Raw genomic sequence first — 7,661 nt, 5'->3', positions numbered from 1 at the left:
AAAAAAAAATTATACATTTACTAGACTTGAAAACTGTTCAAAATGCAAACCAAAAGATATCCTGATCATCTTATTAAATAAGATTCTGTTCAGGTGTTGTAGTCAAGTGCGTTTAAGGAAAATCACATCAACTCTAATATGATTCTGATAATCAAATCACAACCGATTCAGATCAGAGCTCTCATTAAATCAGTTTTTGATCAAACATTTGTTATTAAAGAATAGCTTTCGAAGGAAAATATGTTCACAGAAAAAAGCGAGTTTCTTCTTTGTTTGATGAAATGTCAGTTAATGTCTACAGCAGTTGTACTCAATAGTATTTGTGACCAATTGTATAATCCATTGTAATAAGAGCTCCGTTGAGTTTTGATAATAAGTTATTTAGAGGATTTTATAAAATTGTGGTTTGATCCCCAGCATATTTTCCCGACAGAATATATTATATAGTTCACGGCTATCAGCCTGTTATGTGTCACACCTTATCAAACGCCTTAGCTACATCAGAAAAGATCATTTAAGTAGATTTCATTTCGCTGAGAGTTTTTTTTTTGTAGTTTGAGAAACTCTTGCTTGCTGGATTTTAGTGGAAAGTTTTTTTGGAATGCAAATTGTGCTTTGGGAATAATATCTTTAGTCAAGACTATATTTTTTTTTCAGTTTTGCCAGTACTGTTGTTTCTATTATTATTTCTATAAAAGGTAATAAACTAATAGGTCTGCAATTTTCGGGAAAAACAGGTTTTGGAAAAACTACTATAACGACAGTTTTGCAGACAGAGTTCTGTAGAAGAGAGAGTAAGCTAAAGGGAGTATTGTATAAATGAAGTTTTTGAATCTTGTGCTTACTGACAACGGAAGATTTTTCAGACATACGTTATTGATGCCATCTAGTCTACGGGTTTTTCTATAAAATTGAGTTTCTGTAATTGAGTTTCAGTTATCTTAATCGGATTGAAGATTTAGTGAGTTATGAATTTTATATATATATCCTCATGATTAACTAGACAATTTTGAAACTTTTAAAATATTACAGAAAATTCATAACATATTCTACTTAACTCTTTAAATCTTTTTTTAAACCAAACTTAATATAATTAAACAATTTATTTAACTTAATAAAAATAAAAATAAAAAAAAAATTTTTTACATTTCAATTTAAAAAAATATTAACCTTTTGAATATTTTATTTTAATGAGTTCACATTGCGTTTAGTAATTTCGCTCTAAAAAAATAAAAAATCTTTTAGAGTTTTTATTATAATTTTTGTTATATTAATGAATAACTAATTAAAGTAATTGACCAATTTTTAACTGAGACAAATGAATTTAACCGCACATATTTGTATTTTAATTTTGCAACTAAAAAAAGAACAAATAATATTCAAATATAATTTCAATAATTTATTTGATTTCAGATGCCAGTCCAATAATTAAATTTAATCATAATTATTTGTTATTTATTTTGATATATTTTTCTAATTGATTTAATACAAAATAGTTGCGTATATTTAATTGCATCAAAAGAGTTTAGTAATTTTAATTATTTATTCTGTGGAAATAAAGTATTTATATTACATAAATTGCTTTATTAATTTGATTTGAATTTCTGAACTAATTTTTTGACAGTATGTATATTAGTCAAATAATTTAATATTTAATTAAAATTCAATATGACATTTTTTTATTGTAGTATTCGCTTATAAATTTTTAATCGATAATGACAGAAGTCTATATTTTTGATAGTGAATGGTACATTGTATAGAAATTGACTGCAACAAATATATTTTTCATTAAATGAATTTTAAGTTGTCCCTTTAATTGATTAGGTCTTTTAAATGGTTACAGGTTCAATTGTAGGTATGTATACATATATACCGTATATAGTGAATATAACTTTCCACACTCATGTAGTACTATTCTGTGTTTAAGTCACTAATACCGGGCTTAGTGTCAGAAATTTTTTATTCTGAATTTTATTGCGGATAAATGAAAACAACATTCAACGGTTCGGTTAAACTTTTCGTTGTGACTTAAGCTTCAAGGCTGTCTGCTAGTCTAAATCGAACAGAAGATACATTTTTCAAAACAAGACCAAAGTATGAAAATTTTAGAATTGGAATCTATTTCAGTCTGGTGTTAACTAAACCTTAGTGGGAAATATGATTAACATGTGACTTAAGTTCTTATCTGCTTTCAAATTGAACCGGTATTTAGTCTTAAACAAACCCATATAGTGAATATGGTAATACAATCCATTGTAACTAATCAGATAAATTGACAACAACATCAGCAGATTATGTCAGTAGTTGCCATGTCAACGAGGATGGGTTTTATTAAGACCATATAGTAGCTAAATTTAAAAGGAGATAAGAACTTATGTCAAAATACATTTTGTGACGGAACGACTTTAATTTGGTACACAAAAAGAATATTGCTACTATTCTGTCTGCTAGTAACTGGTGTTAATCCATCGGAAGATATTCAGTTTATTGAAAGTAGACTAAAATGTCCTCCACTAAAAAGTGCCTAGCGTCACGTGGTATTGGCCCACGTTCTAAAAACGCGATTGGAATAATCTGATGAGAGAATAAGATTCGGGCTTACTGAATTGCATACCTGATTCAATCCTTATGAAATTCTGTCTGATAGTTTGAATGGAGTTATAAAGAGGATATAATTTTTTACACTCAGAATTAAGTCAGTATTAAATAGAATGTCACCACCCAAAAAGTAAGAATTACTAATTTCTATCTTAAATTTATTAATAATAAATTAACAGTACCGAAAATATTCACCTCAATTTAAACTTTCTCTAGTGAGAGAGAAAGAGTGTTAAACCAATATCTTTATTTTTAATTATATTTATATTTTTTTATATTGCTGTATACACTCGCTAGGAATATTAGTATAATACCTCACCCTTTTATATAAGGTTGCTCAATGGATTTTTCTCTTTATCTAAATCAGGGCTGTCTAGACTAGACGCGATCGTGGGTCAATACAAATTACTGTACAGGTTGAAGGGCCGCAGAAACAAATACATACGGTTAATGTTAAATTTAGTTTTATTTATTTATCAAATTTAATCCATTTAATTGGTATACTTTTAAAATAAAATAATGTAATACCAATACATCAAAAGAAAATTTGCGTAATTATAGTATATTAAAAGCATATCACGGGTCACACAAACATTAGTCTCGGGCTGTACTTTGGACAACCCTGATCTAAATAATGCAATAAATGAAAATATTCCTTTTTCTATATATATAATATATAGAATCCAATATACTTGTTTATTCTATATCATTATTGTTTTTGTCTAAATAATGTAATTAACGTTAATTGTTATGCCCAATAGCATTTGTTTACTTCTCTTTTTTAAAAACTAAGTAAAAACAGCTTAAAAATTTCCAGTAAAATTATTCAAATAGTATTTTTAATAAAATACTCTTTATAAGCTTTTAGTTTTTTCAACTGAAATATATTAATATAAATTTTAATTAACTTAATATTTTTGGCATGTGTGAATTTTTCGAGAAAATTCGATAGAAAGCAAAATGTATTTGCTTATTCTCGATCTGCCAATAAATAAATATCCTGACACTACATTTTTGGTAATTTAAATGTCCAATTTTGCATCCTTTGGGTTAGCAATAAATTTGGACTGCACTACGTTTAAATATTATAACAAAAATTTTGGATTTGCTTATTTATGTATTTTGTATGTACTTTCAATTTATTTGGCATTGCTTACTCAACAAGTTTAGATATTTTTAATTGATAGCAAATATACGTAACATCGTTTTACAATTTATTTTTATAACTTAACTTAGTTGAGAGTAAAATACTTTTGTCAAAAATACTACCAGAACCAAAATTCTGTGAATTTATTTACATGCTCCAGGCCTTATGCTTTGGCTGGGAGCATTCTATGGAAGGTGCAAAATTCGCCTACCTTATCGATTTGATTTCTCATTCTCATGTTGAACATTTTGTGGCCGGAAACGTTTTCAATTTAAATTGAAAATAATTTTTATGTGATTTTTATTTAAATTTTTTGGGTTGTTGCACGTAAAGCAACTAAATCCTAAAAATTTTTTATATAAAATAAATAAATTTATATATATTGCTTAAACTTTATATATACAGATAAGTTCAAATGTGGCACATATATATAAAAAATATCTTATTTATTTTGTCACTTTAACTCGCTAATTAAATTGAAATATTTTGCAAAACTTATTTTTCGGAAAATTACACAAAAATATGTAACTCGTTCGAAAATTGTTGAAACTTTTAAAAATTGTTAATATTTTTATTTTTATTATTTTAATTTTTTTCGTTTTGTTTGTTAGGTTCGGCAAACACTTTTACTTTTTATTTATATGAGAACTTGACGCTCTACTCGTTGGTTGCTTATTTTTTTAGTTTTGATTTTTGAGTAAAAACTGCACACACACACACATACACGCACTAAACGCTTTAAATTCCTACAACAGCGAATTCAGCTTAAACAGCGAAATTTTCGTTAACAGCGTTCGAAATGTTACGGAAGAACACTTAACACACAACCACCTCGTTTTGTATTTAAATCGCAACTGAAAGTTCGAACAAAGCTGAGAGGTGTTCAAATACAGTAAAGACAAGACAGCTAAAAGCAGTAAAAGCCAACAGAGATAGTAAACAGACAACGTTCCACAAGACGAACGCTGGCTGAGTAATAATGAAATTAACATTAACAACAACAAAATTAGTTACAATAACAGTACAACGAGTATGCATTGACCAGTTTCTGATGCGATCATCTGATTTACTCAAAAGCAAAAGTAAAACATTTTGATTTTTAAATAATTTTTGTTTCTTTTTTTTATATTTAATTTGTTATTTTTGTTTAGTTTTTTAATTACTTTGTTTTTGTTTTCATTTATTTTATTTGGGGATTAAGTTTTTTAACTTTTTCACCTACATGTGCGGATTTCAGTCGTAATTCTTATTAATTTTAACTTTTTTTTTTCTGATTTGGTTACTAAGATAATTAAGATGATTAATGATATAAGTTTTGGAATCTTGTAAAAAAAAATTATCTTAGATCTTAAAATATAATTGATCAAACTACAGAAACCAGCTTTAAAGGCTTCGTAAAAAAGTTCTTAATATAAAAATGTTGCAAGAATACATTATTAACATATATGCATACATATAAACATATATAACATTGCTGTTAACATGGAAGAACAGAATATGAAGAATATGTAAACTTTACATATTATGTTAGCTAACGGCTAACATAAAGTTGACTTCATTTGAAGACTAGAATAGACATAAAATTATTAAATAAAATAAAGTAATCCGAAATTAAATGGAACATAGGGTTGGTTGGATTATGTTGACACCCAGCCTATGAGTCAAATCAACATTTTTACACCTTTTTGTAGCCATTCTATTGATATCATTTTTTAGTATATTTTTTAGTATACATAGTTGCATGATCTATCATTAAGGAATATCTTTTAAACAAACGTTTCGAAATAGTTTTAAGTTTTTGGTGTTTTAAATGGGAATATATTATTACTTTTTCCAAGCTAAAGTCACATGGAGCATAATACAGATACAGATTTATCTCTAAAAGTCATCAGCGAGCTTCCTAAGTTTCTAGTGTTCTAGATAAATGCGTGCAGTTCATTTGGTGTTGCTTAGTCAGTGCTTCTTCTTATATTTTCCATCCATTTAAATCGGTTAGGAAATTTTGATTGTTTATTTTATTCGGCTAGATGGGGTTAGCTTAGGTTATAACGGTAAACTTTAGGATTCAGGATGCTAAGGATCAGAAAACTGATCTTTCCATTATACAATGAAAATATTTGTTTGCGCGCTTGAACAGAGTACTGAATTCAAGTTTGTGTAACATTTTTAAATTTTATTTAGGTAGACACCTGCATATAAACTATTGTTTTACATAAATCTAAGTACTTATCTATTATTATTAATTAAAACACATATTGGTTTATAAATAATAATGAACTAAAACTGAAAATAACATGTTAAGCGTATTAAAATATGTAAATTTCTTTAAGGATATGTAAAGTTTTGAATAGATTTCAAGTAATTATTTGTTGGAACACATTTTTGTTGAAAATGTACTAAGCATATATTTAATTTCTCAAATAATTTAAAATATAATATTTAATTAAAAGAAAAAAGTAAAATTATTATCATTTGATTAATAAAAAGAGATTAATATTTATTTATTAAATTTAACTCGTATGTTATTCAGATTGGCCTTGAATAATGCAAGACAATTACAGAGATTTCTTTACTGTAGGCGCTGTAATTTGTTGCATGTTAATGCAATCTGTTACTGTACACTTTAACAGAATGTATAGAACTCTATATATAGCACTGTTTAGTCTTTATTTTAATTGAAATAAATTAGTTGACATTTAAGCTGATGGATGGAGTAGTTTAAGATGAATGGACAGCTGATAAATTTATTTAAAAAAAATAATAAATTAATTATTTTTATTGTTAATAGAACACGTGTCTATTATTAATAAGTAATTAACGATTTAAGCACATGAAGTTAATGTACATAAAATAAAATATTTCTTAAATTCATTTGAATTGCAAAACTAAAATTAATTAATTAATTTATAATTTATTATGTTAATAACTGATGTTCTCATGTCTATTAGCATATTTTTTATGAGTTACAACGGTTCAGTTAATGCACTCCCTACAGAAATATGACTTCAAAAGAATTTTCAATTATTTATAATTAAAATTACACGTGCTTATTAGACATGGTGTAATAATAAATATATTAAATTATTATGTGAAGTTCATTGCGCAGATATTGCGATGTTTCGCATTCATCTTAAATAAATAGAAATAAAAAATTATTTTAAAAATAATAAAAAATGTACGTTCACATGGTCTTTTTATATGAAAATGTGAAAAAATCAATGCTTATTCAACTAAACATGAAATTTAATAATTGTTTAAAATTCATTGCTGTTTAAAATATCCATATACCGCATATAAAATGTTAGCAGTAGTTTTAAATACAAATTATTGTAAAAAATAAACAACAGAAAATTGTTTATTCAAAATTGTATCTTGGCATTAGCAAAACATTGATCAGTGTATTTATTTCAGTTTTTGTTTTTTTTTGTCGCAATTTTACTCGAGTTCATTATTCAGTTAATTTTAACGTTCAACATTTTCTGTTAAGTCAGGCTGATATGGAATTACGCTGTTACGCTAAATAATAATTCACTTTCTTTTCCGTATTTCTATTATGTTGTGTGTTTGCGTTAGCTTATAAAACCGCAAATAAAATAAATACAAGTGTTGTTGTAGTATTTGTTTGTGTTTTGCTTTTGTTTTTACATTGTTAAAACCGCAATAAGCGTGCAGTTCCAATGTCCAGTGTTCCATGCTCTTTAAAGTTTTATTCAACCAAAAACCGATATCACTTAATCTGTCACACTTCTCTGTTAAACATGTTTGTTCGAAATTGTATGAGCTTAAGTTTTATTAAGTTGCAAATCAAACAATATTTAAATGCTTTAAACGTATAATATAATAACGTTTAGCTACAAAACAAAATGGTAACAGTACTGCCTTGTGGTACAACGATCTCTGCTAGTAATAAACAACT

The sequence above is a fragment of the Teleopsis dalmanni genome, chromosome 2 (genome assembly GCF_002237135.1).
Source record: "Teleopsis dalmanni isolate 2A chromosome 2, ASM223713v2, whole genome shotgun sequence".
NCBI classification, from domain to species: domain Eukaryota; kingdom Metazoa; phylum Arthropoda; class Insecta; order Diptera; family Diopsidae; genus Teleopsis; species Teleopsis dalmanni.
This window is presented reverse-complemented; position numbering follows the sequence as displayed.